The sequence below is a fragment of the Lynx canadensis genome, chromosome C2 (genome assembly GCF_007474595.2).
Source record: "Lynx canadensis isolate LIC74 chromosome C2, mLynCan4.pri.v2, whole genome shotgun sequence".
Classification (NCBI taxonomy): Eukaryota; Metazoa; Chordata; class Mammalia; order Carnivora; family Felidae; genus Lynx; species Lynx canadensis.
The window spans coordinates 71,270,422-71,295,273 of record NC_044311.2 but is presented as its reverse complement, the minus strand read 5'-3'; the positions used below and the strand labels follow the sequence as shown (position 1 = coordinate 71,295,273).

Here is a 24,852-nt window from a genome sequence, read left to right as displayed (position 1 = left end):
ATAAAATGAAAAAATACAGATTATATTCCTTTATCCTCTTCTATTTCCCCCTGCCCTAGAATTAATCACATGCTATTAACATTGGCTACACTTGGAGGGCAGGATATGAATGGGAAGTTAGGATACAGAAATGCATATACAAAATGAAAAGCAAAATTTTCAAATAATAATTTGTCTCCTCCTTTGTTATACTCATTTTCTTTCCCTTGTCTAACTGTATCAGTGTTGCACACCAACACAAATAAGAGAAGTTATTGATTGTTCCTTATGTTATTCATAACATGAATGGAGTGTGAATCTTTCATTATTAAGCCTGACTAAAGCTTCTGGTTTGGGACATTTACTATTTAGTATGTCAAGTCATCTTTTACTAAGGTTATGTGTTTATGTGTGAGTGATTAAGAAAATGTATGTGTACATGCGCGTTACAGATTTCCTAGTGTTAATATGACCCATTGTAGGGGCGCCTGGGTGGCTCAGTTGGTTAAGTGGCTGACTTCGGCTCAGGTCATGATCTCACAGTCCATGAGTTCGAGCCCCGCATCGGGCTCTGTGCTGACAGCTCAGAGCCTGGAGCCTGCTTCAGATTCTGTGTCTCCCTCTCTCTCTGACCCTCCCTCGTTCATGCTCTGTCTCTCTCTGTCTCAAAAATAAATAAACATTAAAAAAAATTAAAAAAAAATATGACCCATTGTATTTCTAGAATAAATGCCATTTGATTGTGCAGTGTGCAGGTGTATGTTTTCACAAACTATTCAATCCATTAGCTAATACTTTACATAAGATAATTAACACCTGAAGTGAGGCTGTAGTTTTCTGTGTGTGTGTGTGTGTGTGTGTGTGTGTGTGAGAGAGAGAGAGAGAGCCTTTAAAACAGTCTAAGAAGTTTCATAATAGCTTTTATGGGGCGCGCAGTCGGTTAGGCGTCCGACTTCAGCCAGGTCACGATCTCGCGGTCCGGGAGTTCGAGCCCCACGTCGGGCTCTGGGCTGATGGCTCAGAGCCTGGAGCCTGTTTCCGATTCTGTGTCTCCCTCTCTCTCTGCCCCTCCCCCGTTCATGCTCTGTCTCTCTCTGTCCCAAAAATAAATAAACGTTGAAAAAAAAATTAAAAAAAAAATAGCTTTTATTATACTGAGTGTTTAAAAGAAGGATAATGAGGGGACACTAGCCTAGTAGGCATTAAAGCTTCAGTTATAAAAATAGTATATATAGTATTGGCTGGTGCAGATCCAGAGAACAGAACTCAGTACAGCAATGAACACAAGTAGTTGCTGCAGTTTTGTATGGGAAAAAAAAAAAAAAAACCCAGAATTTCTAAGTGAGGTAATAGGATAGATTATTTACTAGATGATCCTGATAGCCACTTGGAGGGGGAAAAAGTTTAATTTTTACTGCTTTAAGATAAAGAAAACTTTAAAATGTTTCTGAGTAAAACAAAAGACTTGAAGGAATGGAGAAACGTATCATGTTCTTAGACAGAAAGACTCAAATTCATAATGATGTCAGTTCTCCCTTAAATAATCTATACATTTAACATGATCCCAATTAATACTAGTATGATTTGTGTGTGCAGAACTTATTATGCTGATTCTAATATTAAAAAAAAAAAGAAAGAAAAGCAGAAAACTCAGGAGAGAGGAGGGAAAAAAGAAAGGAGAGAAAAGGGGCTAGTCCTACCAAATATTAAAATATATAATAAAATCACAATAATTACATGGTTAAGATGTTCACAGCTATAGAACAGAAAATTTAAAATAGACACAGAATGTATTATAAATAAGGATGTCATTTCAAATCAATAGAGAAAAGACCATTTGTAATAACTGGCTGGACACTTGAAAAAAAGAGAGGGTTCCCAACTTACATTCAGATAAATTCTACTTAGAATAACAATCACAATGTAAAAAATAACACATAAAAATACAGTAAGAACACGTGAGATGACCCTCCTACATATAAGTCTTTCCTAAGTGAAATCAAGATGCCATAAAAAGATTGATAAATCCGGGGCGCCTGGGTGGCGCAGTCGGTTAAGCGTCCGACTTCAGCCAGGTCACGATCTCGCGGTCCGGGAGTTCGAGCCCCGCGTCAGGCTCTGGGCTGATGGCTCAGAGCCTGGAGCCTGTTTCCAATTCTGTGTCTCCCTCTCTCTCTGCCCCTCCCCCGTTCATGCTCTGTCTCTCTCTGTCCCAAAAATAAATAAACGTTGAAAAAAAAAATTTAAAAAAAAAAGATTGATAAATCCAATTATACAGAAACAAAAATTCCTGTATGTAGTCGAAAAATACCATAGGCAAAGATAAAAGATAAACTAGTAAAAATTATTTGCTACTCATATAATTAACAATGGGAGAAATCCCTACTGTATATATAGGAACAACCCAATAAAAAATGGACAGAAGGATATGAACTGAGAGTTCACAAAGAAATGCAAGTTGCCAAAAATATCAGATAATTACTCATCTTTATTCATAATAAAATGCAGATTAAATGATTTATCTCACCTACTGGATTTTCAAAATAAAAAAAAAAACTGCTAAAACACAGAGCAAAAGAAACGTATTGAAAATAAGGGGTAAACAGATGTAAGATGAATCAAAGAGGTCCAACAACCAAATACTTGTTATTCCAGAAGAAATAAGAGAAAAATGGAGAAAGAAAATTAAAGAAATAAAAAACATATGAACTGGAGAGACCTACATGTTTAGATTAAAAGAGACAACTGAGCAGAATAAATGGAAAAAAAAAATCCTGCATACTATATGATAAAAGACAAAGATAAGAGCCTAAAAGCTTTTACAGGGGAGAAAATAGGTAATAGGTAGTATGTAAAGGGACAATTATCTGACTGGCAACAAACATTCTTCTCACTAATAACCGTGGTGAATATTATATAGGTGAAACACTGGATGTTAACTGCACTGGAATTGAAAAAATAACAAGTGAAAAACTATGCAGTAATTAAAATCTGTTGGAAAACAACTGACCAGGAATTCTATGCTCAGCAAATTATCATTGTAAAGAAAAAAAATAAAGGTATTTCCATGGGTTTTCCTTCCATGAATCAATTCTGAGGGACCTGATTTATTATTCTAGCCAACCACAGATGGAAGTCAAGAAAGAAGAAGATATCCTATACTAGAAATGGTGGAACTGACCCAGTGGCCAAACAACATAAATAATAAGAAAAAGCAATCCTAGGATAAGGTTTTATCAATTGTAGGAAGAAATAAACCCAAGCTAGAAGATGAAATCTGTATGGCCCAAGTAAAAAATATTCAGGAAAAAGAATACAACTGGCTCTAAGCAACAGATAAGGAAATTGAGGAGTTATTAGTGGTATTAAAGACATGTATATAGAGTGTACATGACTATTTTTACAATAGAAAAAAAAGGCAATTGGAAACTTTGGGGAAAAACTCAAAATATGTAATAAAATTATGCTCAAAATATGAAGCAAAACAGCACAATTTTGAGAAACTTATACAGTGTATGAAAAGAGGAACCATGTGACTGGAATGCTAAAAATATTCTGTGTGGCTCATGATGTTGAACACATAAAGAAATCTAATCCTAGGGTTCTTAGTTGTGGAATGAAACATTTTTACATAATCATTTTAATATAACTAACATTAGTTTCAACTATTAAAATCTACCTATAGTCAAAACATAAGCAGGGTTAAGTATGGTTGTAGAATAGAATGTAAATGTTACCATTACTTGACAATGTAAAATTTGTATAACATTTGTATAACATGGTGAAAGGGTAGGAAAAGACTTGAAAGGAAAAATAGAATAATATTATCATTGTCTAACATAGTGGGGAATCAGGGCTATTACTTAAAGTTGACATGATACAAAATAGACATTTGACAGGGGCATCTGGGTGGCTCAGTCAGTTAAACTTCCAACTCTTGATTTTGGCTCAAGTCATGATTTCACGGTTTGTGGGTTCGAGCCCCACACTGGGCTCTGTGCTGACAGCATGGAGCCTGCTTGGGATTTCCTCTCTTTCTCTTTCTGCCCCTACCCTGCTCTTCTCTCTCTCAAAATAAGTAAGTAAATTTAAAAAGAAAATGGAGATTTGAGTATATTAAAAGTAGAAAGATAGCAAAAGCTAAACAAACGGAGAATCGGAGGATAGTGAGATGCTGATTAAACATGGTAACAAAATTAAGAAACAAAATTTCAAAATGAAATTAAAATGCTCAAATTTACTTTAATAATCTTCAAGACCAGTGGCTATTTATAGAGGCAGTTTTTCAAATTCTCTAATGCTCCTATTATTTACCAATGCATATATTTCAACTTAATATTGGGGAGGGTTACTATAGGTATTTGCTTTTTATAAACATCCTTGAGAAACTGAGGAACTCTATTTGGAAATCTTTATAAGGTATAACAGTTTTTCAAGTGTTTAGTGTATGCCAAAGTATGGTACCCTAATTTCCATTTTCTTGATTTCAGTTCCAGAAATATTGGCAGAAAAAGTAAAAAGCTGACAGCTGGGTATAAGGATATTACAAGATGACTCTAATTATCTAAAATGTTTCTTTTAAAAGAACAGTTGCTACTAAATATTTCATTGCTAACATTTGGTTGAAGCCATAGCTATGTGTATTCTATGGCACACTGGATCTGAACCTTGCAGCTGGTGGTTGATTTCCATCAACACCTTAAGGCTGAAGTCTACAGCAAGGCTAAACACATTTAAACTATGAAAATGGAGCTTTAAAAAATATGATGGAGAGGTGTCTGGGTGGTTCAGTTAGTCTTTCAATTTCGGCTCAGGTCATGATCTCGTGGTTTGTGGGTTCGAATCCTGCATCAGGCTCTGCGCTGACAGTGCAGAGCCTGCTTAGGATTCTCTCTTTCTCTCTCTCTCTCTCCCCGCCCCCCAACCCCTCCCTCCTTCCCTCCCTCTCTCTCTCTCAAAATAAATAAATAAACTTAAAAAAATATGACAGAAACCTACTTGAATACTTATATATATATATATAGATAACTTTTTGTCTTAGTTGTTGCAGAAAATGTTACCTACATAAATGTCAGCTGAATTTAATTAAACCAGCATTTGTGGAAACCCCATCAGGTACTATAATATGGTTTCTGCAAGGGATACAAATAAGCATCACGAAGTAGAGCGTACAGGGTTGGATGTGAAACAGGGACAAAGAGCTTAATATCCAATAACCAGTTCTTAATCTGGAGGGATAGGTTTTATTTTATAAAGAGTATGATAAAAAAGTTTATTGAAACATCCTTTTTTGTTTATTTTTGAGAGGGAGAGAAAAAGAGAAAGGGAGAGAGAGACAGAGCATGAGTGGGGAAGGGGTACAGAGTGAGGCAGACTCGGAATCCAAAGGAGACCCCAGGCTCTGAACTGTCAACACAGAGCCCAACACACGGCTCAAACTCAGGAACCAGGAGATCATGACCTGAGCCAAAGTCAGACGCTTAACTGAATGATCATCCAGGAGCCCCTATTGCAACATCTTCTGCCCCAAACATGATCAACTGATAGGTGAGTGGAGGGGGATGCTTAAAAAAGGGATGTGTTTGTGTGTAATTTTACTATGACAGTCTACCTTTCCTGTAAGGACCGGAACCAGAAGAGAAGCCAGGTTATCTTGGGGGTGTGAATCTTAAGTCTATAAACTCCCAAGATGGGTAACTAAGCAAATACTTAAGACCTCATTTTTCTCACTGAAAAGTGGAACTAATCACTCCTCCCCCATCTTTACTAGATTGTTAATTACATGACATACATGTATTTTAGCAATTATTATGGGTCAGGCTTATGCTAGAAGTAAAAGATAAATAAAATGACATCCCTGACTTCAAAAGGCTTATCATCTATTGAGGAAGACAGATATGTAAATAAGTAAGCAAAACTTAGTACAGTGTGTGCATGCTGTAATAAAGAGGCTATAGGAAACAGAGGAGGGAGAGACGGACTCTGTCTAGGAGAGCTGAGTCCAGGAATACTTTACATAGTTTACACAGAAGCTCAAGGTAGTGTGCCAGGTCAACAGGCTTATGCGTAGGAGCAGCCATAGCGAAAGGGGCTCTGAGCAGCAGAAACAGGATGAGCTTGATGAGCACAGGAGTCCAGAAAGGCCTAGGTGAGCTGAGTCCAGAAAGGCCTAGGTGAGCTGAGGCAGCTCACAGTGGCTAGACTGCAAGGTGTTCAGTGGGAAAGTACAGAAACTATATACAGAAAAGTGGGCTGGTGCGGAATTGTGAGACTGATAGTAAATTAATGAGATTGCACTTTATTCCAAGGTCACTGTTCCTCAAAATTCTTTCCTGGGATCACATGTATAGGACCAAGAATAGGAAGTCTTGTTAAAAATGCATGTTCCAGGACCAGAGATGCACTGAATCAGATTTTCTGGAGTCTGGGTAATTTACATTTTGGGAGGGGGGATAATTTACATTGTAACAAGTTCCCCTGGTGATTCTTATACACCCAAAGCTTGAGAAGCAGTAATGTAGGCCACAAGGAACTACTAAGCTTTAAGCAGATCAATTTTGTATTTTAGGATGAGTGATATTTTGGCAACTGTGTGGAAGCAGTGTCAATCTCTCCCCTGTTCTCTTCCACAGAATCTATTTATTATAGCACATTCATGAAATTCTGCTAGTTATTTACATGTCTGATAATTCTGGCTGCAGTGTGGAAAGTGAAAGTGGAGAGACTAGTTGGGGTACTTTAGAGATACAGGAAAGAACTAAAATAAGGCAGGGACTATGAGAAAAAATGACAATGAAATCAAAAGCCATTTCTAAGAAACAAATACCCAAGATCTGATGGTTAATTGAATTTTGGTGGGCCAGAGAGTTTGATAAAGTCAAGGTTAACAGAAATTCTTAGCTTAGCAAGTAATGATGTCATTAACAGAAAAGGATCATATAAAATATAATTGTGAAAACATTTTGAAGACTGGAAATCTGAGTGTAAGATATTAATCAGGTTCCTTTCTAGAGCACTTCCCACACTTCTCCTTTTCTTAACTTAGATGTGGATTATATTCATATTTCTTTCAATGTAAAAGTAACTCATGCTTATTATAGAAATTCATTCACTTAAAAACCGACTGAAATGTCTGTTAAGATCTGGGACTCTGCCCTGTACCTACTTAAAATGCAATGGTGTACAGATGAATGAGGAAACAAAACAGTGAAAAATGCATCTGAGAGAACCATTATTACCATTTTTTATGTACTCACAGGTTTTTTTTTTTTCTATGAATATTTTTTAGTTTATTTTTTTGGTTTATATAGTTGTGCTCATATAGTATAATGATTTTTATCTTGTTTTTTTCACTTCAAAAACATTTCCTCAAATTATTGTAAATTTCTCATACACAATAGTGATCTATGACCACCTATTTCTATGGAAGATATAACTGAATACATTTTTACTAACTGAATACTTAAGCTGTTTTAAAATTTCCATTATTATATAAAAAACCATAAAATACCTAGGAATAAATCTAACCAAAGAGGTGAAAAATCTATACACTGAAAACTACAGAAAGCTTATGAAAGAAATTGAAGAAGACACAAAAAAATGGAAAAAGATTCCATGCTCCTGGATAGAAAGAACAAATGTTGTTAAAATGTCGATACTACCCAAAGCAATCTACATATTCCATGCAATCCCTATCAAAGTAACACCAGCATTCTTCACAGAGCTAGAACAAATCATCCTAAAATTTGTATGGAACTAGAAAAGACCCCGAATAGCCAAAGCGATCTTGAAAAAGAAAACCAAAGCAGGAGGCATCACAATCCCAGACTTCAAGCTGTATTACAAAGCTGTAATCATCAAGACAGTATGCTACTGGCACAAGAACTGACACTCAGATCAATGGAACAGAACAGAGAACCCAGAAATGGACCCACAAACGTATGGCCAACTAATCTTTGACAAAGCAGGAAAGAATATCCAATGGAATAAAGACAGTCTCTTCAGCAAGTGGTGCTGGGAAAACTGGACAGCGACATGCAGAAGAATGAACCTGGATCACTTTCTTACACCAGACACAAAAAATAAACTCAAAATGGATGAACGACCTCAATGTAAGACAAGAAGCCATCAAAATCCTCGAGGAGAAAGCAGGCAAAAACCTCTTTGATCTTGGCCGCAGCAACTTCTTACTCAACACGTCTCTGGAGACAAGGGAAACAAAAGCAAAAATGAACTACTGGGACCTCATCAAAATAAAAAGCTTCTGCACAGCAAACAACCAGCAAAACTAAAAGGCAACCGACAGAATGAGAGAAGATATTTGTATACGACATATCAGATAAAGCGTTAGTATCCAGAATCTTTAAAGAACTTCTCAAACTCAACGCCCAAAAAACAAATAATCCAGTGAAGAAATGGGCAAAAGACATCAATAGACACTTCTCCAAAGAAGACATCCAGATGGCCAACTGACACATGAAAAAATGCTCAACATCACTCATCATCAGGGAAATACAAATCAAAACCACCATGAGATACCACCTTACACCTGTCAGAATGGCTAACATTAACAACTCAGGCAACAACAGATGTTGGTGAGGATGCGGAGAGAAATGATCTCTTTTTCATTGTTGGTGGCAATGCAGACTGGTACAGCCACTCTGGAAAACAGTATGGAGCTTCCTCAAAAAACTAAAAACAGAACTACCCTACGACCCAGCAATTGCACTACTAGGCATTTATCCACGGGATACAGGTGTGCTGTTTCGAAGGGACACATGCACCCCCATGTTTCTAGCAGCACTATCAACAATAGCCAAAGTATGGAAAGAGCCTAAATGTCCATTGATGGATGAATGGATAAAGAAGATGTTGCATATATATACAATGGAGTATTACTCAGCAATCAAAAAGAATGAAATCTTGTCATTTGCAACAACATGAATGGAACTAGAGGGTATTATGCTAAGTGAAATCAGTCAATCAGAGAAAGACAAAAATCATAGGACTACACTCATATGAGGACTTTAGAGACAAAACAGATGAACATAAGGGAAGGGAAGGGAAACAAAAATAATATAAAAACAGGGAGGGGGACAAAACAGAAGAGGCTCATAAATATGGAGAACAAACAGAGGGTTACGGGAGGGGTTGTGGGAGGGGGGATGGGCTAAATGGGTAAGGGTATTAAGGAATCTACTCCTGAAATCATTGCTTCACTATATACTAATTTGGATATAAATTTTAAAAAATAAAAAATAAAATTAAAAAATTTCCATTATTATATATGATGCTGCAAAAATGAAATTATGGGATCAAAAGGTATGTTAATTTTAAAGGCACAAAAAATTGCTGACTTGTTTTTTTCCAAAAGTGTTCAATCAATTTAGACTGCCAAAAGAAATATACGAACAAGCACATTTCATGGCATATTCACCAGCAACAAAACCATTAGAAAAATTTCCTGGTAACTCAAAAAGTAAAAATATATCACTGCAACTTAAAAGTTTCACTTCTTTGATCATCTGTCAAGGAGAAACATTTCCCCATTTGCTTTTATTTTCACTTTAGTAAATGAACCTGTTTTCTCAAGTTCTTTGCTCATTCATGTACATTGAACTTGGTGCTTTTGAAAGCATTTGTAGGAACACCTTAAAATTTAAAGGTAAACATTTGGCTTTCTGCAACTGTGAAGTTGGAGAGATCCTGGCCAGGCCAAGGATGTTGGATCTTATTGGTCTCCCAGCCGTTCAACCCTTCCCTGGAGCCCCAATAAAATTATCTGATCCACATAAACAAATAGAGATAAACCTCTGTCTGCTACATATTTGCAAATTTCTAATCCCAGTTTGCACATCTTTAATTTATTCATTTGTATTGGGGGGAGGGAGATGGGAGAAAAGGACAAAATAAATGGCAATGTTCTGAGTCAATGTAATAAATTTTCCCTTCATGAGTCCTTCCAGTTCTTTAAAGTTTGGAAGGTATTTCCCCATTCACATAATTTTTTTTTTATTTTTAAAAAATGTTTTATGTATTTTTGAGGTGAGGGGGAGGGTAAGAAGAGGGGCGGAGAGGGAGGGAGACAGAGGATCTGAAGCAGGCTCTTGTGCTGACAGCAGAGTCTGACACTGGGCTCATGACTGGGAGATCATGACCCCAGATGAAGTCAGACGCTTAACTAACGGAGTCACCCAGGTGCCCCCACATAAAATATCTTTCTTAAATGAAACTAGCATAAGGATATTTACTCTTTTTCATCTAACTCTTCAATTTACTTTGAATTTATTTTGGTATATAAGATGACAGAAAGATTCAAATTTATTTTGAATACTATTTACTACTCTCAAAAACATGCACTGAATGTCTTCCTTTTTCTGATTTCTGATGATTCTTTTATTATATTTAGAATATATATTTCTGGGATCTCAATTCACTTTCACCAACTTTACTATCAGTGCTATGCCAGTACCCTACTCTTTTATTTATTATAGTTTTACAGCGTGCTTTGATATCTGATAGGGCCACAGGGTTATTAGCTCTCTGGCACTGTTCTTGGTTTTTCACCTAAGTTATCTCATTTTTACCTCTAGTTTCTTGGACAAAACTAAGAATTATCTTGTTAATTTCTCAAACATATTTAAAAAATCAGAATTATGCTAAACCTCAACCTCTAAGTTAACTTGAGAAAAACGGATATTTGTTAATAGTTGGGACTTCCCATTCAGGCACATGATGTTTTTCTCCATGCAACCCCCAACCCCCCACCCTGTGCGTATCCCAGTAATTTTCAGGTTTCTCCACAGGGGCTCACACATTTCTTATTAACATAATTTTATATTTTCTGTCCTTGTTATAAGCGACTTTTTCTACCATATTTTCTAAACAATTACTGCTATTATAAAGGAGAACTACTGAGTTTAAAGTATTTTCTTAAATCTAGTTACTCTACCTTCCTATTAATAAGTTCTAATAACTTCTCAGGTGACTCTTGGTTTTCCCAGGAATGCAATCATACCACCCAAAAATGGGATTGTAGAGCTTTTTTTTTTCCCAGTATTTACTACTCCTCATTCTAATTCATATGTTATTATATTGGTCAGAACATCCAGAGAAATATTATATAATAATGTAGTGATAACAGGTTTCTGAGTTTTAAACACTCATTGTTTCTCTAGTGTTTCACTATCAATTTTTACTTTAGCTTTTAGTTTGGTATGTTTGTTAAGGAAACTTCTCTCTATTTCTGGCTTTTAAAGGGACAAAAGGAAATTATTATTTTCTTTTCCATGTTTACCGATATGTTTACTTTCCTTATCAGATCTATTGACCTACATATTATAAAATTTCATATTTACCCATCTTTGCATTCTTAGATATTTGATAATCATAAAAGACTTAATATACTTAATTATTTTTATTTCTATTTTATTCATAGCTATTTGAGTTCTACATTCATAAAGTTTGCACAGGCTCATTTCTGGAATACAGCACCCTGGAAACATCTCTTTCAGTCACTAGCCATCTAGTGACAACTTTTCAGGCTCACAAAACCTAAGTGGCTTGTTCAGTGTCATGTGGTTGGCAGGCAGGTTAGATATTCTGGTTCTGATCTAGAATTATAAGCAAATGTCCCATTTCAGTGCATCAACCCTTTATTCTCCCCCAATGTGAGAGAGAGCATCTCTTTTCAGCCCTTATCTTCTGGACAGCTAGAAAGACGGGCACATGGCAGCTCAGGGTACACTCTTCTCTTCTAAGACTCTAGGGGAAGTTCCACCTCTCCACATAGATCATTCAAAAAGTGGGTGTTTGTACGAAGGGAATGAATATTCCATAAGGAGGTGAGAGTAACATGGAGATATGTTACCTTATTTATATATGTCCTGTCTTTTACTTTTTCCCATTTCCCTAGGTGAAAGTGTTAACAGAAACCTACTCAGAGTTTTCATAAAATAAATTCTGTGTAACATGGCTGAGTTTCCTTCAGCAAAATAAGTAGTTAATTCTTAACTTTAATTCCTAGGTTAATCACAATGACACAGTATGGCAATGAACGCTTGGTTAGTACGAGGGCAGTCCACGGTCATGTTTTGTTTTGTTTTTGGTTTGTTTTTTTCATTATGCATACCACCCCCTAGAAGAGACGAAATTCTATATATAGTTTTACACATATAAAAAATGTTTGAAAGTATGCTTAGTAATTCTTTAAAAGTAACAATGAAAAACTTTGAATAACTGTGCCAAAATTATAGATCCTTTGTAAAGCAATCCCCATATAAATTAATTATAACAATTCATGTAGTTTTAAAAAGTACATGGATTTTATTGTTTACTATCAACCTGGTGAATGAGAAATACAGACAATAGGATCATCAACTTGAGAAGAATAAGTTATGGTGTGTGACCATCAAGAGCAGTCTAAGTTGCTAAAAGTTAAGAGGTAAGAAAACATAAACACGTATCTTTACCAAAAACTTAAATATGAACTAATACTCTCATTTATGTAAAGTGCCAATACGATGATGCCACAAAAACTTGTATCAATGATGCCAGGTAGGTAACTTAGTAATTAAAAGCAAAGAATTAGAGCCTGAACTCATGTTAAAATCAAAACACATGGTTGTTTTCCTTATTTTCACATACATGACTTGTAAGGTTTATACAATGTCCAATGAGTACAAACCAGGTAACAAACAAAATGATATATAAAAAGAGTAAATACTGTATTTAATAAAGACTTCATAACAAGTATCATGGGTAAGTGAAATATAAGCAGCTTCCAACATGACATGAGAATTCTATAAAAGTCTTGTAATATAGGGACTATATGACAATAGGACACAACTAGACTTTAGTGCATGAGGGAGGACAAGGAAAGGAAATGACTGGTAGCATGAAACAAGTGCTACTTCAATGGCTATTGAATGCTATTAAGATATCTGCCAGGGATTTTGAGATTCCAGGAATTGACAGGGAAAAATCAATCCATGGGAACATCAGACTAGATGTGAAATATGTACATCCATTTCTCAGTATCTTCTGCCCATCAATACCTCATTCCCATCAAGCTAAATCTCCATGTGCTAACTTCTCTTAGGAGTAGGTGTGAAACACAATTCAGATTCCTAGAGTTAGAATGAAATTTTAAGTTGTAATAGAACAAAAAGAACATTACTGCTTAGTAATCAAGAAACTTGTTAGAAGGCAGTCTTACTGTTTACTCTCTAGAGACTGGATCCATTAGTAAATCCTCAGAATGGACAAAATTCAATTCACTACATAATGTTAAAGCCCCCAAATAAACTGATGAATAGGACACAGTTTGTGCTCTCAAGGAGTTTACAAATATTTGTCGAGTGTTTACTACCAACTAGGCACTGTCAAAAAACTTTAATGTATTAGTCATTTAATCCTCACTACAATGTTATGATGTAGGTATTGTTATCATCCCTCTTTTACAAACACGGAAATATGTGTTAATAACCCAGAGAATATTTAACCCAGACAGGGTAAATAACTTGCTTTAAGCTAAAAAAAACTACTAATCTCCATAGTCTGGCTCCAGAGCACATGCTCTTAACCATTATGATGTATATTTTGGAGAAAGAAAAGAAAACTAAAGAAGCCTAAGTACACTAACTGTATTTTGTGAATATTCGAAGACTGTCCTGCCTTCAAATATTCCTACTGTCAAATTACTTACCTTCATTTTGATTGGGGAAAAAAATTATTTGCAGGAGAAATGTACTAATTTACATGCTTAATGTTTATACTCAACAAAAAGACCACAGTATGATACATTTAACTGTTTTAGTCATCGTACATTAGTAGATACATTTAACTATACAATAATAGTGTCCATGAACATTATTACATGGCTGTAAAAATTACTACCTTTTATTGTACAGAATTAGTGAAATTGAATTTGAGGAAATCTGGAGTCCCATAATATCATTAAGAAACTTGAAAGTTGGTCATTTCTAGTGAACAGAAAATGAACAACCAATCTCCACACTATAAAATTACTAATATTCCAGACTGCTTTGAGTGTTGCTACCATTATAATTATCAAGACAAGTACAGAAGCTGCTTTGGAAAAGTCCTGTTCAACTTTTACAACTGCTATATAGTTAGAGAAAAAGAATACAGGGGTGTCTCGGTGGGCCAGTTAGTTGAGAATCGGACTTTGGCTCAGGTCCTGATCTCCTGGTCCATGAGTTCGAGCCCTGTGTCTGTCCGGCTCTGTGCTGACAGCTCGGAGCCTGGTGCCTGCTTTGGATTTTGTGTCTCCTTCTCTCTCTGCCCCTCCCCACTCGCATTTTGTGTTTCCCTCTCTCTCTCTCAGACATAAACAAACATAAAAAAAAAAGAATACAAGTATCTTTCATAAATACTTTAAGAAGCTGCCTTTTGGGGTCTCAAATGCAACTAATAATAGCCATTAGATTTTAAGGAAATCTTCATATAGAAAATAACTTTAAAGTGATGTTACTATTGGGTGCCTGGGTGGCTCAGTTGGTTAAGCGTCCAACTTTGGCTCAGGTCATGATCTCATGGTTCATGGGTTTGGGCCCCATGTCAGGTTCTGTGCTGAGAGCTCAGAGCCTGGAGCCTGCTTCGGATTCTGTGTCTCCCTCTCTCTTTGCCCCTCCCCTGCTCACGCTCTGTCTCTCTCTCTCTCTCTCAAAAATAAACATTAAAAAAAATTTTTTTAATGATGTTACTATTAATGTTTACAAATACAAAAATGACAGTATCACACAGTTTTTCCTTTCTTTCCTGTCATGTGTGGTTTGATTTCAGATTGGACTTTAGTAGTTCTAGTTTCAATCTTTTCCCCCACAATTTTTCCCATTAATGATGACGTGCTCTATATCTGATGACATACCCTACAAACCTATATTATTCACAGAATAGTAGCTTAGCTGGCGAAAAACTTTAAGGTTTTTGCACTTGCCAAGAAGTTAACCTCCTCAGACTCCTAAGGAACACACACACACACACACACACACACACACACACACACACACACTTCACTCACTTTTTAAGCTAAAGGCAGTCAATTGTTTCAAAATGCAACAATAGTACTTTCAGGTCTAGACCTGTAATAAGTCCATCAAAAAAGTACTTGAAAAAGTACAATCTCTCAAAGAAAAATAAGGTACAGAAATGTGCTTAGCTTGTTGAAAAATGAGTACATACTCCAAATAACATCTCATAATTTGAACAGTTTGTTGGCTACAAAATATTCAAACCCTGAAGGTGAGTAATTTGAACGTTTATAGCAACAAATCAGTGGCATAAATACCAATGCTTTCCAATCAAGGACAATTATTTTTGTCATCTTTCCTTATATTTGCACAAAAAGGATATATCTAGAAAAAAGGCTTACTATGCCTCTTGATTTATAGTCCTAAGATTAGAACACATTTTCTGAAAAACATTTAGTGGGATAGGTCATCAAAGGAAATTGTGGAACATACCTTCCTAGAAGTCTTTAACAAGTAGGGATGGTGACCAGAGGTATTAAGGGTGCTGTGACAGGTTTGCTGGCCTTCATAACTCTGTCACCTGGTGTGCAATAGATGACCTACTCTCAATGCCTATCAGTCATTTAACTGCTCTCAATGCCAGTAACCAAACGGCCACTCCTACAGTAAGTCTGATTCTACAAAATCCCTGATGGTTTCAGAAAGAAAAAAAATCTTTCCAGTCCATTCTTTTTCTGATGGCAGTTTGTCTATGCCACAGAATTTCACACAAGAGCCTTCAAATATGTGCAAATTTATAAGCAAGCAGACAAAAAGATTTTAGCTTCTGAAAATACAACAGACATGGATTATCCTCCCTCGAGGGAGTGGCTTACTTACTCTTCCCTGAAATCAGAAATAGACTTTAAAATACTAGCAATATCCCAGAATTTTGGAATAGCAAAGAACATTAGATGTTTTGTAGGTAAAAGAAACAATTGTTGAAAGGTCAAGCTCTAAAACCAAACAGCTAGTTAACAGTTCAATACAGAGTCTAGATTTTAGATTCTTGATCCAATGTTCTTTTCATCATAACACACAGCCTCTCCTTAACCTATCAATCTTTGTTAAAACTATCTCTAAATAGCAATAGAAATCTGCAACTACTTAGCAACTTACAGAAAAGTGTTTCTGATATACTTCAAACCTATACTCAATAAATGATCAACTAAGACTGGCACAGAGCAATTTACCTAGTTTTAGATAGTTTGAAGTATATAGCTACAGACTGATAAAAGAAAATTATTTTGATTCTCAATTATGATTCTACTGTGAAAATATCAATGCTTAGTGGCCAGTTATATCCAGGCACTATGCTAGGTGCCGAAGATAATAGGAATGAACATCCTGTCAAAAAATTTATGCTTAAAAAAATATCTTTATCATATTGTTTTAAATTTCTATAGTGCTGGTTTTTTTTTAATGTTTGTTTATTTTTGAGAGAGAGAGAGACAAAGTGTGAGCAGGCCAGGGGTAGAGAGGGAGACACAGAACCTGAAACAGGCTCCAGGCTCTAAGCAATCAGTACAAAGCCTGACTCGGGGCCTGAACTCACAAACTGAGATCATGACCTGAGCTGAAGTTGGGCGCTTAACTGGCTGAGCCACCTGGGTGCCCCTCTCTATGGGAAGTTTGTACGATGCACCTCTCCATTGAGTCTTACTAACTCCTGAGTTAGTATTCAGTTTGGCAAGAGAATTAAGATCAGAGTAGGATGATTCTATCCTGGTACAGCTTTTTCAAATCAAAACACTTGACTTTTTTTACACAAATATTTAAAATATGATGTGTACCAGATAGGTATGGTCTGTAAAAATTCTTACTACATTTTAAAATCCCACCTTTATTTCAAATGGCAATGCTGGCTTTGACACAAAGACTCCTTTGTAACAACTGCAATTATATGCTAAAGGTTACTAAAACTTAATCTAGCAATTTAGATAAATTATCAAGGTAACTACTAGAATACTACAGAAAAAATGAGTATTTAATTGTTGGGCTAAATATGAAAGGTGTTATTCTTGTATTAGATGTAAACTTAAAATAATGATTAGTATGTATACATTCTTCCTTAATAATTTTATGTAATTTTAGGGATCATTTAAATTATCTCATTAATTACATGAGTTACTTAGCAAGCAACATATTAGAGTTCCTATCATCTCAATGCAGAAAAAGAGGCAAAAACTTGATATAATCTGCCTCTTCTCCCCCATACACATATATAAAGCAGCAGTTTGTGGCTGGAATTCAGTCCATTAGTCCTCTAGATCAGAGCTCTATAATCCACCCTAAGAACAGCTTCACCTTAATAAATATTAAACTTGAAAAAGCTCTAAGGTACCACATTTATTACAAATTTACAAATTCTTTAGTGGAACATTTTAACTTTAAACTCCCCAAACTATGTATTTGGGGACAGGGAGAAGAAACACCTAAAAATTCCTTAACCAGGATCAATTAGTTCATAGAAAAAAGGGTTAAATGTGAATAAGATATATAGCTATACAACATTACTGGCATATCTAAGGTCTAATAACCTTTTTTGAATGATGGAAATCTCAAGTCTTCAAGTTGAATCCTCAGACTTCATTCACTATGTGTTGCTTCAAATTTCTTTATGCCCTAACACTTCAGTTTCTTCTCCCCACAGTTTTCAGTTTTTATTATAGAATTTTTCTCCAAAATGGTAATAAAATTCACTTTAAACATAAACTTAAGGGAAAACTCAGGCATGCCAATTTGATTATATAAAAATAAGATCGGTATCAAAAAACTTTAGCAAAGAGATATTAGTACACTGTAAGGTTGCTCTCTATTACCAAATAAATCCTAAGATAACTATATAAAAAACATGGCTCCCAAATAAACAATTTCAGTCTGTTGATATTTGAAATTGCTACTGTGACATCAAGAACAATCTTATCTTCTGGAATTGGCCCTGACCAGAGGTATATTTCCTATATCTCCTAGAAATTACCAAATAATGATTCCCGAGTTTTAAGCTTTGGTGAACAGAGACTTCACCAAAATTGCTGGGTCTTCTTTTTATAAATCACCCTTAGTTTTAATTTGTCCCCTTCTTTTGGAGTGGTCAAGTCTGATTTCACTTATCTTTGTAGATGGTATAAGGTCACCAGACTCTCTCCTCCTTCAAATTATAGATGTATTGATAGTTTAGCATTTGATATCCTGTCATGATTGAAATTTCTAAGCACAATTATTTCCCAAGCTAACACGTGGGTATTTGACAGTCTAATGGGGTTCTAAGAAAATGAAACTAAAAGCCACAGTTGTTTTGGTCCCTAGTCACATCTGTAATGCTAGCACTCAGCAAAGTGGAAAACAGGATTTAATACATAAACTATGTCTTTCTGTTATCTAAGTCCACTCATGAGATCTAACCTCCTAAGGGGAAAGGAAATGAAAATTTATTAAGTACCTAACACAGGACAAAAACTCTTTTAGATCTATATTATCTCATTTAATTCAACAACAACTCTACTGAATAGTAATTACTCCTATTATGCAGATTAGGAAATCTGTCTAAAGTAATCCTGACAGCAACTCTAAGAGCCAGGTATTAAACCAAGGAGCTTCAGATTTCAAAACCAATTATTTTTAGTTTTTTGGTACTCATAAGACTTTAAGGCCAGATCACTGAGTACCATGTAGAGCACTCAGTACAATCTCTCTGTGTTACAGATGAGGAAACAGAAGCCCCAAAAGACAGACTTACCCAAGGACACAATGCTTGTAGTGAAACGTATTTGAATTCAAGTCTCCTGATTTCCTGGGCAGTTCTGTGCATAATAATAATCCTTATTTTTGTTTGTATGTGTTTGGGGTTGAGTCACACTTGATATAATTCATGTATAATTTATAACGTCTCAACTGTCTCTAAACGAAATTATATGTGTGGCAAGTTCAGGGATAGACACTTTTAGTGACCAAAGGTATTAAATGTATTTAGCAGAAGTAAAAACTTAATTGGTGTTCATAAATTATTACATGTTGTAAAAAAATCTGTTGCCAATATATTTATTCAGTTAATAAGTGCCTATTATCTGCTGGCTACTGTGCTTTGCAATAAGAATACAACTGTATATAAAATAGAAAAATTCCCTATCCTTCACATAGAATTTATATCCTGGTAGAGGATACAAATAAACAGTCAATTATAATGCAGTGAGTCAATGCTATGACAGTAGGAATACAAGATGCTATGGGAACAGGAGGCAGGGATACCTAACCCAGACTAGACTTTTAGGAGGAGCAGGTATGAAAGATGAGTAGGAATCAGCTAGTTAAGGCAGAGGTATGGAGTGTGCGAATATTTCAGGAAGAGCATTTGCACATGAAAGCAGGGAAAGGTCAACGAAGCTGTGGGAGGAGAAATTAACCTAGAAAGACAAGCAAGGACCAAATCATACAGGTCCTTGGAAACAAGGGCTTTACAATTTTGTATATTAGAATTACCTGGGGAACTTTAAAACAAACAAACAAACAAACAAACAAACCACAGATGTCTAGGCTCCATTTCAAACCAAATTAAATCAGAATCTCTGGGAATGAGGCCCTGGCACTGGTAGTTTAAAAAAGCTAACTAGAAGATTCTAATGTATAGCCAAGATTGAAAACCACTTTTAAAGCTATATAAGGAATTAAAAAAAATATGCTTATTACTGGAAATCATGAAAACGGTGGTCTTAAGTAATTAACTTTTCTGGGCCTTAGTTTGTCTATCAGAAAGCAGGAAGAAGCAAGTTAGAGATAGTCTGATATAGTGAAAGGAGTCAGAAAACATTGGTTTTGTCAATGAATCTGTCACCTGACACCTGTATGACCTTAGATTAAAATGTCACTTCTCAAAGATAGTGATACTGCCTGCCTACAGGACTGCTGTAATTCAAGACAACACTTAAGAAAACAGCTTAATAAATGGGCTAATAAAATAGAAACTAGAATATTCCAAGATTTATGCTGCCAAAATTGCACAATTTTAAAGGTCATAAATATTTTCACCAAAGATGAAATCTTGTATGATGCTTAAAGAATACATTTCATTCATTTAAAGAATAATGCCTACCTTGGAATTCAAGATATTAAAAAAATAAAATAGGGAACTGATCCTTTTAATGCTATTCTAGTTGCTAAAGAGATCAAATGGGATTAAGTTAGCTCTTTTCAAATAAACAGATCAACAGAGCAAATGCCCTTTAATGGTAACAACAAATGTTTAAAACTCCTTTGTTCACTAAAGGGCTCTAAGCATGAAAGCTACACATAAAGTAAACTGTCTTAGGAAAAACATTATTATGATCTACCTTATTATACAAGTATTTTATTTATAAATTTAGTGTTTTGTTTTTTTTTTAAAGGAATACTTCTTTGGGATGGAGAGGATCTTATCCTCACGGGAAGGAAGCTCTGCCTCCAGAAGGACTGTTCCATACACAGAGCCAGGCAGTCACTTGTTCTTTTAGCCTCCCTTTTATACATATCCAGCCCATGAGAATATACACTTTCATGAAGTAATCTTTCAGTTCAAGTACAGTATTGTATCCAGTGATATCTCTTTCATGTTATATCTAATTTACTTAAAATTTAAAAACTTTATATATATTAAAACAATTCTGCATTTACATGTGTGGTTTATTTTGAATTCTTCAAGTAAAACTGACAGAAATGCCTTTCAAACTTTATACTCATAGTTGATAGAATATTAACTTAATAGTAATTTACTGTCTTGCTATTTCCCCCATGGAGCTATTACTATTATGATGTGCTATCATTTCTTTCAATCACCTATTTTGTGATTTTAATAGAAAACCACTCCATTTTATAATGATGAAAACTGCACAAGAAACTTGTGAAAAAAGTTATGGATGAAATTTTAATTTTATCCCAAAACACAGGATGAGAAAACTTAAAAAACGAAACAAACACCAACACACACACCACACACACACACACACACACACACACACACACACCCCCTACTGGGCCCTCTTCAGATAATTTTGGTTGATGACACTGCAGAACAGTTAATCTGATAATTAAAATTTTCCATACCATGTGATGTTTAGCTAGAGATCTACGCTATCAACCAGAATTCAATACTTCAGTTAAAAAATCTTAAAACTTGAAAACACAGACATATTAACAAATTCTTACACTTGCAGTTGCTCTGAGGGCTCCTTAATAAAGACGTAAAGTGTTCTGATCTATCCAAGTTAAATTAGCAACATGGTTAACTTAAGTATTTCCAGGTCTTAACATCACACAATCCAGCACACAAGCAAATTTGTAATACCCGAAGAATCTATTTTCTAAGCAGGAAAACATGCAACCAATATTGCCCGCAGTGGTTCAAATGTTGGCCATTGAAATCACCCGACTTGAGTTACCAGGAGTTCATCTACCCAAGTTTTCTGGGGGTTCTCCCAGGCCTCACAAACTGGATTCAAAACATCATCTCACAAACCCATGTCCCGCATGTGCACAAAGTCGCTGGAATGAGGAAGCTTCTCAAAAACGAAATCACAACTCTAATTCATTAAAGAATATGCAGGCTGTTTTCTACAAAGCCCTCTCTTGTCGCGCTCCCCTTATCGTTCATATAACTATGTAAACAGTTCCCCCGTTGACATCTAAGAAAACAGTTTTCGATCCCCAATTCTGGGAACAAGCCACCATCACCACTATTCCTTTAGCATCCTAAAATAAACCCCTCAAGCCGCGGTCAAAACACTGGCGGAACGTCTGGTGTTTACATAGCCCAATCCTGGGCGTACCCTACCTTTCTGAACCACTTAGGAGCTATGAAGCAGACATCGCATAATAGACTTAGTAAAGACACAAATCACGAGACAGTGTCTCAGGTCTATGAATGAAAGATCCAATACGTTTGATTGTCTTGGTTAAAAGGGGGAAAAAAAATAACCTCGGGAGGAAGGGTGGGAGGGGAACTGCGGGGTGGGGGGAGCGGTTTTCCTTCCCTGCCCCAGCCGGGCGATTTAAACTCAGCGTGAGGCAAACACAGGGTCGCCCGGCTGGCGGGGCCGGAGTCCTGGGGCATGACAGCAGCCCCTCTGGAGTAGCTCGCGGCTCCGCCAGGATCCCTCACGCCGCGCTGCTCGCGGCAGCCCGGCCACCCGCGGCGGGGTGGGCGTGCAAGGGTGCGGGGGACCGAGCTACCGCGACCCGGGCGGCGGCCCTTGGGTGCGCTTCCTCAGATTCCAGCCGCCCATCCCCAAAAATGAGAAAGGAAGGAAACGAGGAGCGAGGCGGCGGCCAGGGTGGAAAGGAGAGTAAGCCGCGAGCCCTCGCCTCTGCATCTGGGTGAGGCCAGCGGCAGGCGGGGAAGAGGGAGCGGCGATCGCTGGCGAACTCCGCCGCGGGCCGACGCTGGGAGACGACCCGTGGGTAGCCCCCGCCCAATACGACGGGCGCGCCGGAGAGGCCCCCACACCCACCCCGTTCCCATCCCAGCCGCGCCCGCTCTCAGCCATTCCGCGCTGTACTCACGCTCGGGGCTCCTCCAGGCTCCGCGGCTCTAACCGCATCGGGTCCCAGCCCCGCGGGCGGCGGCGGCGGCGGCGGCGGCGCCGAGGGAGAGGAGAGCGGGCGGCTCGGCCCCCGCCTCCCGGCCCCTCTCCCCCGCCGCTCCGGAGCTGCCCGGCCGGGCCCGAGCCCTGCCTCGCCGGCGGCCCCAGCCCCAGCGGCCGCGGCAGCAGCAGCCCTAGACCTCAGCGGCCGCAGCGGCGGCACCGGAACTGCCGCTTTCTCCTTCTAGCTCCCTCTTCTCTCTAGCCCCCGCCACACGCCCCCGCCCCCGTCTCCTTTCTCTGTCACCCTGTTTTTTTTCCTTTTGTTTCCAGAATAAACTTTATTGGTCTCTTTTCCGCTCACATCGTGTAAACAAACAACGAACTCTTCTCCACCCCCTCGACTCCCCCCCTCCTCGGGCAGAGGAGGGTAAGAGCTGAGGAGGGGCTGAGCTTACAATACCCCGGAAGTAGATGTGCAAAGGAGGGAAGTGAAGTTGCGGAGACCTGGAGGTGGCAGTGGGCAAATCGGGTAACAGTGTGCCAGTGCGCCTGCGCCTTGCTTTTCCGCCCGAAGTTCGGGTGTTTTGTGTGCCGGGGTGGGGGGGCCTCTGGCGCGCGGGTGTTTATGTTCCGTCTTTTGCAGCAGTGAGGATGTTGTGTCATCTTAGGACGGCATATGTGTTGTGTGTCCATTTCTGCGGGCACCAGGCAGGCCTGGGTAGAGAAATAGTGTTAGGATCGAGTGAGTTCATTTACGCTCTTGGAGGAAATGAGCGAGAGAAGGGGCCTCGGTGGCTAACCGCGGCTGTCAGTGACTAACCAGAAGCGGTTATGGATATTAGAAGGCATTTTACAAAGCGTTACTGAGTGTCCTTCTGCCAACATAAAGTTAAGTTGTAGCCCAAATTGGAAGAGAAACTGCTATTGCGCTCTGCAATCCTTTGACTCACTCCGGGGAGACCTTTTGCAATGCTCTTTTTTTCAGATTTGAATCAGCTTGTAGGAATACTGGCTTGAGAAGACGAGTTTTTTTCGCGTAGTGTCCACAGAGACTTCAGAAAAGCCATCTCAGCTATAGATTAGATTGAAGCTTTGTGCTGCGTGCCATAGAAACCCACTCTCCCCACCCCTCCACCCCCCGCCTTTTTTTGAGAGTAAAGCGATCTATTGCTTTTTGAGATCGCTACTGGTAAGGGTCCAGCGTTCTGCGTATTTCTCCCCCTGGTGGTCTTTCATTGTATTGAAAAGGCAAAGGAAAGTGATTGAAAGTCTTCGATACAAGTCCCCAAATACCGTTTTCCCTTCAATTTTTTAAGTAGAGGACTTGGAAATGACCCGCCCTAGAGATGTTACAGGCAGTTTCATTTGTCATCCAAGAGCCAAAAACTTGACCAATAACCAATTTTTGTTGGAACACCACACGTTCATAATCGTAAATGAGATCCATTCCTTTATGTTGCCCTAGTTTTCATTTGAGTGCGTTTGTTTTCTTTCTTTTCTTAAGCTCTGGTTTCCATCTCACATTCCAAGGGTCTATGTTTCTAAATATTTTTCTTGAATCTGTTTTTTTTCCCCACAGTTTCAGAACATTATGTTTCACCAGAGCAGGGAATTTAAGAGCGGGGCGGGGGAGGGAGGAGAGGGAGGGAGGCGGGAGCAATAACATTGAATCGCTAGTCAAAGTAAACCTTAAGGCAGCACTTCCAAAACTGTGTTTCCAGACAGAGTTCTGTGAGATACTAATAGGTAGTCTTTGCTAGGTATATTTTTCCTTCTAAAATGTATTTTTAAACAAGAAAATGCTAATTACATTATATAATTTTTGTTATGTGATGACAACCCTTTAAGAAATGTGTCATAGCAGAAAATGCCATGCCTGGTATTTGAATGCATGATTATTCACTGCGCAGGAGTAGCATTTTTTGCCCACTTCACAGTTGATGCTTTTGGTTTATTTGGTGACCATTGATCTATCATGTGTTTTATCTTGCTTTCAAAGGTGTTTGTACTATTATTCAGTGTATAGAATATGTTAGACATGTATATGACAAAACTCATTGGTCAAGGTCCTGTGGCTGTAGGAAAAATGTTTTATTTTTTAATTAAAAAATGTTTATTTATTTTTGAGAGAGAGAGTGTGTGTGTGAACAGGGGAGGGGCAGAGAGACAGGGAGAGGGAGAATCCCAAACAGGCTCCACACTCAGCAAGGAGCCCACCTCAGGGCTCAATTTCACAGCTGTGAGATCATGACTTGAGCCGAAATCAAGAGTCTGATTTTGTTGGATTT

The 24,852-nt window shown here is 37.7% G+C and overlaps 1 protein-coding gene across 1 annotated transcript in view; it reads right to left on the bottom strand.

The window, feature by feature from the left end:
• Positions 1-22,623, bottom strand: part of PIK3CA (phosphatidylinositol-4,5-bisphosphate 3-kinase catalytic subunit alpha) — a 79,381-nt gene extending 56,758 nt beyond the window's left edge. The window contains exon 1 of the mRNA XM_030330625.1: positions 22,542-22,623. The gene's annotated coding sequence lies outside the window, so the exon portion shown is untranslated. The remainder of the gene's footprint in view (positions 1-22,541) is intronic.
• Between the last annotated feature and the right edge of the window lie 2,229 nt (positions 22,624-24,852).